A 12,475-nucleotide genomic window follows, 5' to 3' on the forward strand; every position below is an offset into this window, starting at 1 on the left:
AAGTAGTCGCCCAAATTAACATTTAAACTTTTCTGAGTTTGCCAGTGGGCCAATGTTGAAGTACAAAATAATGGATTGTTTAAAGGACACTTAAATAAAACTGTTCTAATTTAAATATGAATGCTTCTCAAAAATTCCCCTCAGTACCCATAATCGCTGACAATCTCTTAATGCCTTATACATCCTTGTTGCTTGCTATATGACACAGGAGTGCCTGCAGTAGTTACGTGAATCTGGCCATCTACTGCAGCCATCAAGAACATGAGCTGTTTAAGGCAACAACATAGTGTGAAACATACAACGTGCAAATAATGGGGTGAGTTTTACTGGAGTACCTTCACTCAGTAGAACAAGGCGTGCTTGACTCTGTCCTAGATCCTTCAGAAGTAAAGGCGGGATGACATTGAGCCAGGAGAAAGATTTCAGTTCTTCTACCACAGTTCCAAAAGTCCTCTGAATATTGACCTGAAAGCTGTCATTTAATTGTAAGTTAGATTAGTAAATAACAAGGCTTGAGTACCAACCTACATCTAAAGTCTGAAGCAGAATTTGTTAAATGGATTACATAACAAAATTAAATATATATCTTTTATTGTCAGACTTTCCACTGAAGTTGGAGAAAAGTTTTGACCGCTGGATGGCACAACAGATCAGAAAATCACTAAATGGTAAGGTTGTATCCTCTGGGAGGTGTTATAGCAACTGGCTTGTTTGCAAGTGGAGTCTTTGGTGTATGAGTGGCAGAAAAGGGTTACAAGATCACTAAATTCAATACCCACACAGATAATTTAATCTAAAGTTATTGTCTGGGAAGCTGATAATTTGGCATATACATTTTGCTAAGGAAAATGAGCTCTGGCTAAAATGATCAGAATGCAAATGTAATCAAAGGATTTTAAAATATACACAAGTGGAACATTTGACCTCAGAGTGATAACAGTAGAGGAAAAATAATCATGGTCTTGGAAACATTCATTTGTCTACAATAAATTTGAACATTAATATATTTAGTAAAGCTAATGGAAATTTGCCAGTTTGATTTAAATTTTTCTTGTGCACTGATGCCATTAGAAATTATCCTCAGTGTGTCCCTGATGTCACACAAAATCAGTCAACTCGAACAGCATATTATGACATGACTAAAAAAAAAAAACAATAAGCACAGATGAGCATTTGCATCATTTCAGATTTTTGAAGTGGGTAAACAGCATTAGTGTGTTTACCTTCGTCTGTTCAGTTGTGTTCACATTAATATCTTTGTAGATACAAATAAGCAATATCCACCCAAAGGCTGCTAACTCATTCCCTAAATTCTTTACAGAAGAAATAGTTGCATTGCAGTAGTTTTGTGAAAGGTAAGAGATTGATGACACCTACTTCTGACTAGTGGTCTTGTCATGATGAATCCACAGAGGATATGTCTTGGTAGATGGAGGCAAGCTGAGCAAGATCTTCTCAATGTCAGTAGCTCTCTGTAATGATGTTTCTCTCAAGACTGCTTCAGTGCAGTTTGGAATTTTCTCTCCATCTAAACAAAACAGTAGAAAATAAAATCAATCAGATATTCACCACTGAAACCAGTAAAAATACTATACTTAATTTCTGTACAGTTGGGATACCCTGCCAGACCAAGCCATAAGCAAACTATTGGTATGTGTTTAAGTGTCCATCACCAGCAACTCTGAGCTTTTAATATTTTAGTTTTACCTTTGATTTTCTGGAGAACATCTGCTCGCTCAAAGGCACCTGGTACTCCAGGTACTCTGACTGGTTCACAGAAACGGCTTCCGACTTGTGACACCAGAGAGATCGGCGCATAGCCCTCATACACTGATGCATGGGTCTGCCAATAAGTGAAGCAAGAAAAGTTATTTCAGTAATTAGCTGGAAATCTGTTTCAGATTCAGATTTTACAAATTCAAAAATATACAAGCAAAATATCAACCAGTAGTTTAAATGTATCTCAACTTCCACAAAGGCAGTAAGATATCTCAGTATCCACACAAAATCTGTCAGTACTGGTTTTATCCTTCACAAGCTCAGCATCAGTTAAACCCCAAAATCATCACACCTTTGCTTTTGATATGAGATGTGCCCAACAGTACAACGAGTTCTCAAACACATCCAGGTCCTCGATTACTTTTTCCCCTCGTTGTGTTCCATGTTGAGGCAAAAGCTCTCTGAAGAGCATGTACAAGCCTTCAACAACTGCGATCTACAACAAAACAATATGGAGAAATAGAAAGCAAACACAGTGAATTAATTGATTCCATTAAAAGGTAATGCATGTACAGAGCTTTAAAGAGTTTGTACAACATCTCTGTATTTGCCACTCATCTGTGTGTATTTTTGTACAGGTTTTAAAATGCTCTGAAAAAGTATGCAGAATATTCTGTATTGGTAGGAGGTACGTTATCAGGGTTTTTTTTGTGGCGTTTGTCTATACTAGATAGATGGACAACAATGGAGTTTTGACAACGACTTATAAATGAAAGCTATAGCAACTATAGCTAACAGGCTGAATTATCCTGAATCATCTTGACATTATTTATCTCACTATTTAATTTATAAATCTTATAAAGATTAAAAATTATTGTAAAATAATTGTATAGCACAGCAATCATGCATAGAATTCAAACATGTAAATGGCAAAAAGTATGTTTTTGTCAATGCAATGCAGAACTAAGAAAACCCCAAAAAGTACAAAACAAACATTTAAGGCAGATTTACACCATCTCATGTTGTTTACCTTCTGGTTCAGAGTGATCATTTCATTCCTGCAGAGTATCTGATGCAAACTTTGGGCGAGAGGGTTACATCCAGTTAGTTTTCGTATGTAGGCAATCATTTTCTTCTGTGGTATTTTTGACCTGTGTTTTATCTAAAATTAAAAACAACAACAACAACAAAACATTAATTTTATAGACACAGTTAAGGCGACTGGAGAAGGCAGTTTGATTACCTAACCGTTTAACTTGCTTACTTTATGGCTAGTTTTCCACCTTTTTAGATCAGTTTGATGGATTAATTTCAGTAAAAGGCAAAGTAACAAATGAAGAGCTACTTTGAGTAAAATTAGCAGAGCAAGGAAGACACTTTCATGTAGTTTTTACTTTATACTGAGATAAAAAAACTACAGTTACTGGCATAATTTATGTACCAGTCTTAGGGTAATAACTGTTCACAAACAGTAACATAGATGGTAAAGAAAAGTGTCAGAGCCAACTTCATTATTATGGGTTCATTATTATGTGTACATGAATATGTTCACTAGTGTCATTCCCCATTTGCACAGTAGGTGGTGTGTAGAGTATGGGGAAGGTCTATTTTTTTGACTGTCTTCACTGGTGTAGTGATTTTGTTATCAGGTAAGCTAAATTGACGTAATTGCATGTTGACAGCAATCTAAACTGCTGATGAACCGGATCATGTAATAAAGCATGCCTATGAATGTTTGGACGGAATCATTAACACTGCACAAACAATTCATGTCAGTTAGGAAAGTACCTGGTAAAACAGCTCTCAATTGCTTGCTAGTTTTTTCATTTAGTCATAGTCATCACAAGAAAGCAAGATAATGAAAACATTATATTAAAAGCAGCTTACAATAACACAAAGTGAAGACAGGAACACGCTGATTCCTTTCTGGGTTTGTTGCACTGAAGGCACAACGTCGTTGGTGAAGAATGTCTTGTATGAAGTCTTATCAGAAAAGGTGGACAAAGAGAAGGCAACGGTTGACCCTTCACAGATGCCACAGCTTTCCAGTGCGTCATCACCATCACACTGTTTACCTCTGCAAGAACAGAAGTACTGATGAGAAGTCTGTGGTTACTGCACCATCCAATTAAGGTCACAAGCCATAATCTTAATGCTATGTAGTAATTATGAATTACTTGTAATGAAGGACATGTGCTGGGATTCCACTTGCATCTGCCAGCTTGAGTTTGAGACTTGTAAATGTGTCGCTGTCCAAGTTCACCATCAGCTCAAAGTCTCCCTAAACAAACAAATGTTTAAATTTATAGAGCTGCAATGGTTAATTGATTAGTCAGTTCTCTGGTTCCAGCTCGTCCTTTATGAGGATTTGCTGCTTTTCTCTTTTATATCATTGTAAATGGGTTATCTTTGGGTTTTTGACTGTTCATCTTGGACACTGGAAAATGTGATAGTTACTTTTCACTGTATTCAAAATTTTTACAGACCGTACAATTAATTGGGAAAATTATCAATTAATCAATCATGAAAACAATTATTAGTTACAATTGTTAGTCTGGTGTGATCCCCAGACTTTAAATATGAAATACTGCGAGTACATTTTATTGTTACATTGTGGTCATACATCACAGCATATTGTCTTGTATTGGTTGTATCATGACCATCATGTTTAAGACATACCTTTAGCATGATGTGGCATCGAATAACAGCCTTTCCACAGGTTTCCTCAACTTCTTCCGTTGGTATCTGAGGAGCCTGTTTAAGGTTTTCCTTTGGTGTAAATATAGCGTAGATTACAGCTCCATTCTGAATATGTCTGTCTTTCAAAGACCCTTTATGAAGAGAAGATACACATAAAAACAGTACATTCAGAATGACTGAAGCAAAATCTGAAGTTTTTATTTCACGATAAAATACTCTCATGTTAATCCCATCTATTGAATTGTTGTCATATTCTTCCAATGCAGCTTCAGCAATGGCAACCAGTGTCTCCCCTATAATTGTACAGGCCTCTATACAGTATACAGTTTCCCCCCCAAAACTCTAGAGCCAAGTAAAAGTACAGATGGGGAAGAATACAATAAATCAGCTTATTGAGTCGTCATCTCCTTGTGAACGGACTGCATCCTGCATGCCTCCTCTCTCTTTAGGGTTTTTTCAGTGCGTAACTCCAGGCCTGAAAAAACTATTGTGGAAACACTGACACTGTTGGTGCCCACAAGAAAGAGGAATGAATTCCCCAAAGTCATCTAATAAGCTGAAAGGTTGGTATGTTGTTAAGTAAGTCATGTTTTTGTTCATCTTGACATGCTTAATGCCAAAGTCACATGAGATGATCAACACTGAAACTATGTTGTTCTGCTTTTGTTTTGGGGAACTCTTTATAATTGTGGAACAACAATTCTTCATGTGGCTTATTCATTTCATCCTTGCATGACTGAAGTTTCCTTGTCACTTTCATAATTCTTGATAAACATTCCCCACTGCAGACCTTTGTTTTTGGTATTCTTGTCAATTCTGGTACTCCCTACCAAACTATTTGATACGGTCACAAAGAGAGATGAGGTAGCAATTATTTTCTTATATCAACAGGCTGATTAACACATTGTTAAGCACAGCATGGGTAACACATCTAGGCAAGTGAAGACTTACGTTCTTCACACTGAAAGCATCTCATGTGCTTTTTAATCGTTATTCTACACATGTAAAATGTATCCTTTGAGCATTAACTGCTGATGCTTTGCAAGGCCAGCTGATAAACTAGTAAAACAGGCATATAGCCTTTCATCCATCAACCTTCACTCTAAAAAGATGTTCAGGTCTGCTCACATGTGTTGAAGAAGGGATCATCTGTCAAGGGCATCCCATCGACTGTGTAGAGACAGACTCCAGTGGAATTGCCAACATTTTCATTCATACAGATCCTTAACATCAGATCTTCAATGGTGTTCTGCGCCGGATCGATATCTGTAACATTAAGATTTCAAACATCACATTTCATTTGTGCTTCTATTATTCAAAACAGTGGTATAGGTCAAGGTACAGTTTGGCAGCAGTCTGAATTACTGCCCTGCTCATAATCACTTGATGATAAACTGTTCTTATACAGTATAATCTCAATGAAATTGCCCAAGTTGGTAATAAAAAAAGACCATAAAAGATTTGATTCTCTTACCTTTCATTTCTTTTGGTTGAGGACATTTGGGGTATGTGTACTGCAGAGAAAATGACTCTGCTGATTTTTGCACAGGTGTCACAGTTTGAACCTGCCGCTCTGGAGCTCTGAGTCTTTGGATTAAGTTTTTCATTGTTGAAAAACGATTCTTTTCCACATGACTTAAACCTGTAGAAATATAGGCATACATTAACTAAAAAAATATAATTTGGTTAATTAAATGCCTCTTTGTGCTAGAGCCTGGGACTGATCCATAGAGTGGATAGTGGCTGTTTTATGTGAAAGATTTATACTTAAAAACTAAATTTGAGTGGTTGTTTGAAATATGTATTACAGTGCTGGTAACATGACAATTACTGTACTATCAATCATATGATGAGCATATGTGAAGAAAACATCACTGGCTGCTAAGGTAGTAAGCCAATATTGGAGGGACCTCTGTACATAATCATTGCTGCACGTACAACCTGGCCTGCAAGACAGTTTAATAATTAAACTGTTAAAACATTTCACAAATACATGTCTTATAAGATTTTTTTTGTAACTCAGTGTTATGGTTTGTTAGTAATTTACTGGCAATTTTACTAATAATACATTTGCAAAGAAGAAAAAAAAACACTAGTTTTACTCTTATTAGATTTTTTTACAGTCTATGGTTTTAAGATGAAGTCAGGCACAATAACTGGTTAAATCTCAAATGAGGCTATAGTTCACTTTTGAGAGGCAGTTTATAGATTCAAAACCCTCCTCACTCACACATAAATATAACACTCATTTATTTGTGTTAACTGTTTTATATGTTTGACAAAATTTAATTTTTTTAAAGCAGTAAACTCCCTTACCTATGTTGTTTAGATCTTCATCTGTTACACCATCCAGGAAATCTCTTTCATCTTTTACCCCCAACTGGACAAACTGGTTGTAGTACGACTCAAGTCTGTACTGCTGAAGTAGGTTGAATATTGCCCCCATCTAACACAAGAAAAACATATGCTAGTAAATGAAAGAAAAAAAAACAAAAGAAATGTATCTCTATGTTCTTGGTGTCCCTGTTAGAAACTGAGGATAATGCGATTGTTAAAATAGTTTACTGATGATCAAAAACCAGGGAGCACTGTTGATTGACACAAAATAGATTTGAGAGAAAACTAACAATGCAATGCAATGTAATCTATTCTAATCATTTGGTAACACACTGACAATAAAGAGGGCAATCATACCTTGACGTGTGTCCACAGATCGGGCACAACAGCTGTGGATATGTTCGTTTTCTAGTTTCTCTTGTTGCTGGAGGGAGTGGCTGCAGTAAAATGAAACCAAAAGAAATGAAACCAAAAGAAATGAAACCAAGACAGGGAGTCAGAGGGCAAATCCACAGAAAGTAGACTATATAATCTAATGTCAAATATCTGGAAATTGAAGATACACTGCACTGTTCAACCCTAAAGGAGGTTTAATACACCCTGGCTTGTTAAAACAAACGACTGATAATTTAATTAATTAATTAATTAAATAAATAAAAGGTGAAATTCCTTTCGGCTAGCTCATCAGCTTCCTCCCCTCCCAGTCTGTGATTGGCTGCTGGTTCTTGGGGTTCATTTACATACACTGTGCCTACTCTAGCAAGCGCACATGATGTTTTGAGCGTACAGACCATAGGTACAGACGCTGTGAGCAAGCGCACCAGATGCCTGTCATCACACAGAGCAGAGATCGAGCAAGCGTGAAGACAGAGTTGAAATATAAAGTTCACGCTCAGATAAGTCTCACTGCGCTCTCACTAATGTGGTGATGCTCAGTTTTGGCTTGCAACTTGAACGTCTAAGTTGCTATGTTGTTGCCATAGACGGTTGGTATGCTGTTGCTATAGATCCAACCCAGTATCGTTGTGGGAGGCTGCCACGTTAAACCAGGGTTCTCACACATTTTTACCATTGAATTTTCAAAACGTTTTCGTAACTATTCTATATAATATTTTACCTATTTCCATGATTTAATTTAAGTAGTTTAACAAAGGTAGACCCAAATAGCGACTATAGGACACAGTAACGGGTTTTTACTTGCCCCCATCCCAAATCTGGGCGGTCAGGTCCAACTGTTTGAGTTGGAGAGCTTTGTTGAGTCTGTTGTTGAACATCATAACCAGAGCTGTCAACTCTTCAGAAAACCTTGGAGCGAGATTTGAGGGGGATTTTCAAGAAAGCCAGGCTTTCATGGTCACGACCATAAGTCAAAGACATTTTTATTCAATTTGTACTTTAAGGAAAGAAACAAGAGCATGTACTGCATTGACGCATTTGAAATGTGGGTGGGAGGTGAAATGGGAGTCCTCCCCCAGAAATTTCCTCAGCCATTTCCTGTTTTCTGGTACCTTTTAAGAGGTGTTTTGACACTTTGATCTCACTAAATGATGGGTACATTTTAAAATTACACCCCAGAGCAAGCTTTCGGCCCCAGATCACACATTTGAAAATATTTAAAAGCTAAACATAGAAATTGATGATTTGTATATTCATATTAAATGAATCTACTGATTTTGTCATGGTAAAACTGGGGGTCCAAGTTCATGCAGCCTGTCTTATATCCGTTATCTTTGATATCAGATCGGGCCATCCCTAATTCAAAACTTTTCCAAAACATTCACCTAATTCCAAACCATTTCCAGGAATTACATGACCCCTGTTCAACTCCTTTCCTGATTAGCTGTTTAGCATCCAATCAGACTGCTTCCTCAAGAGGTAGTGGGGGAAATGTCAAAATACCACAAAGCAATATCAGGGCCAAAACTCTCAAACTGAATTTTTTTTTCTTTTTTTACCTGAAACTGAAAACAGGATTTGAAACCGAAAACAAATGTTTAAACTGTAAAAACAAAATATTTGCATGAAAACAAAAAGAATAAAATTAATTTTGTTACGTTTTTATTTTATTTTTCTAACGTCAATATCAAAATTTGGAATTTCAGTTTAAAAATCTCTTTTTCAAATGAATAAAACATATGACCTCGATTTAGCTCCATATTCATGCCGACTTTACCAAAATGAGCCACTGTCTTGCTATATTAGCTCGGTAATAAAAAGTAAATTGTCATAGATTTACTTAAAATATGATTTAGTTGGTAACTTAAACTAAGGTTATATAACTACATGCCATTACACTTTGGTTGGATGAGAAGTTTTTTTTGTTTGTTTTTTGGATGAGAAATGTCTTGCTTCATGTCACAAATTGTGATGTCAGTAATTTAACGCTAGCATTAAGGCAAGTTAATTAAAAAAGTTAGTGGTCAAATAACGACATTAAACAACAACTTTTAGCGTCCTACCGGTTACATTCTGTGGCTACAAATCCTTTTCAGCCATTTGAATTTTGAATTTGTGCGGGAGGTGTTAGCTGTTAGTATTGACTCTTATGATAACGATAACTAGATACGTTCACTTAGTTGTTCCCATTACTTTAAATGATGTCCTAACTCACTTTCATTAAGACAAATAAATACAATAGTAATGAACACTTACCGAAACGTGAGGCAGCAGCATCAGCCGAAGCAGGCAGCAGCCTTGACTTCTTCTCAGGCGTGAAGGTACATATGTACGTCGTAACCCAGAGCCGTTGATAGCTCTGGGTTACGTACGTACCTTCGCGCCCGACGTAACCGAGAAAACAGCACCCCCTGTTGCTGGGCGGGATTCAGAATCGTAACCAATCTCACTCCTCCTGCCTAAACCGTCGACCAACCATACCTCACGAAGACAACAAGTACTGACCAATGAGAGACAGGTAGGGCAGAAAAAATGGTGCCGCGCGAGCCGCGACCCCTGTTTCTGGGCTGTTGCTGGGCTGCTAGTATCAATCAATCAAACTTTATTTATATAGCACCTTTCATACAGACTAGAGTGTGTAGTTCAGGGCTTTACAGTTAGTTGATAAAGTTGATAATAAGACAGAACAAAAGACAAAATTCAAATTAATATAACAGCAATTATAATAATAGTAATTTAAAGAAAGAATAAAACAAAGAACAATGTAAAGAGAAAACTGGAGACCAATGCACGCAAGAGAAAATAAAAATGAATAAAAATGCTTAAAAATTTTAATAAAATACGTGGAAATAATTAATTAGATAAAAATCATTAAATAAATACGTAAAATAAGAGAAAATTAGAGAAGAGGTTTATTAAAATAGATTAAGGACAAAAGAAAAGTAAAATAGAAGTTTAATAAAAGCTGGACTAAAACTAATTTAAGACAGAGACTAAAAGACAAAAGAAATAGACAAATAAAATTGATAAGGAGATCAAACTATAGAATGATAATAATAATAATAAGATAGTATTAATTGGCCTGGTGTCAAGAAGGGAAGCAAAGAAGCTGCACTTCTCTCCAAGAAAAACATCAAGGACAGACTGATATTCTGCAGGAAGTACAGGGATCAGACTGCAGAGGACTGGGGTAAAGTTATTTTCTCTGATGAAGCCCCCTTCAGACTGTTTGGGACATATGAAAAAATAATTGTCCAGAGAAGAAAAGGTGAGCGTCATGCCAACAGTAAAGCATCCTGAGACCATTCATTTGTGGGGCTGCTTCTCATCCAAGGGAGTGGGTTCTCTCACAATTTTGCCTGAAAACACTGCCATGAATAAAGAATGGTATCAAAATATCCTCCAAGAGCAACTTCTCCAAAAGATCCAGGAGCATTTTGATGATGCTTTTCTAGCATGATGAAGCACAATGTCACAAGGCAAAAGTGATAACTAAGCGGCTCAGGGAACAAAACATTGAAATTTTGGGTCCATGGCCAGGAAACTCCCCAGATCTTAATCCCATCAAGAATTTATGGTCAATCCTCAAAAAGCAGGTGGAAAAACAAAAACCCCAAAATTGTGATAAACTGCAAGTACTGATTATGCAAGAATGGGTTGCTATCAATCAGGTGATCTCGAAAAAGAAGGGTCAACACTGAATATATTGACTCTTTGCATAAACTTGATGTATTTAAAACATATGAAATGCTTATAATTGTACTTCAGTATACCATTGAAACATCTGACAAAGATCTAAAAACACTGAAGCATCAAACTTGTATGTAAAATAAAATTTGTGTAAGTCTCAAAACCTTTGGCCACGACTGCACATGCAGGGGTACCAGGACCATGGAACACATGCAGGGGTACCAGGACCACGGAACACATGCACAAATTGTTTGGTTGGTTGGCAAAAAATTGTATAAATGAGTTTGTGTTTGTTTACTGTTAAGTAATTTATATGGGGAAATAGTTTGAATATTTGGTGCTTCAAGCTTCTTCATTGTGAGGATTTGCTGCTTTTGTCTGTTTTGTATAATTGTAAATGACTGTCAGAGTTTTGGACTCTGATCATCAAATTGGGCTCTGGAAAGTTATTGTTTAAAAAAAAAAGAGTGAGGAGGAAAATCAACAGCATCAAACCTTGATTCTCATGTCAGAAACAATGTGGACTGCAACCACAGACACAAAAGTCATTTCTATTGTAAATAAAAGAAAGGTAGAATTTTTCTCTGAATACATTTAACACTTAAAAACCTTCAGTTTCTCAAGTGCAGTCATGTATTTTTGTCACAAGATGGCGCCAAAATTCTTTTCAACATTGAAAGTTTGTCACAGCAGCTACAATTTCAAGTCAACCTAACAAATCTCTACAAATATGCAGATTACACCCAATATGACATGTGGCGTCACACTTCCACCAGGAGGAATATAATAAATTTACTTCAAGTATTTGATACAATCATTTTAGCATTTTAGTAATGCTTCATGTCTCTATGCCAACAATGATGAAATATCCTTTATGTGGGTCCACCAAGTAGGTTATCCTCAAGTTTGTGTATATCAGAGAGAGCAATACATGAGTCAGAAGATCAACTTCTCAATGGAGAGCTAAGAGTCTTGTTCATATCTTAAAAACTTAATTCTGAAGTAAATCATCTCAGTAAACAGCTGTGTTTTCTGCATGTTAACACCTACCTCTCTTCTTAAAACATGCACAGTTGAAAACATAATGGCAGCGTCCCTAGTGTGAATCTGGCAAGGGGCCTTTGCTGCAGGTCATTCCCCTCTGTGTTTCCTGTTGGCCTCTATGCAAGCTATTTTCCAAAAAAAAAAAAAAAGAAGAAGCCAAAAACAGGGTCTGTCACAGAACAACTTTGCACTGTATGGGTAATGAACTGAAGGTGGCAACTAACCACAGACATATATTTTTTCATTCTCATAAATCACACTTTTTGTCTATATTTGATGTGGCATAAAAAAAAAAAAAAAAACATTCATTCCATAAGTAGTTTAATGAAAAGGGTATTTTTGATGTCTGGGCAGGACTTTGACATTAATTGAACCAAAAAGTGCACAGTAGTCAAGTAGTTTAAGAAGTACTGAGTCCAGCAGTGTAAGTGTCATACTTGTGGAAGAAATCATTTTCATCCCACATCAAATTGAAAAGGGTGTTTTTTTATGTTTGGAAGGGACTTTGACATTGGATTACTCAAAAAGTATACAGTAAAATAGTTAATAATATTTGTGCATGTAGTTTAAGAAGTACTAAATCCACCAT

Source organism: Scomber scombrus, chromosome 11 (genome assembly GCF_963691925.1).
Source record: "Scomber scombrus chromosome 11, fScoSco1.1, whole genome shotgun sequence".
In the NCBI taxonomy this organism is placed as follows: domain Eukaryota; kingdom Metazoa; phylum Chordata; class Actinopteri; order Scombriformes; family Scombridae; genus Scomber; species Scomber scombrus.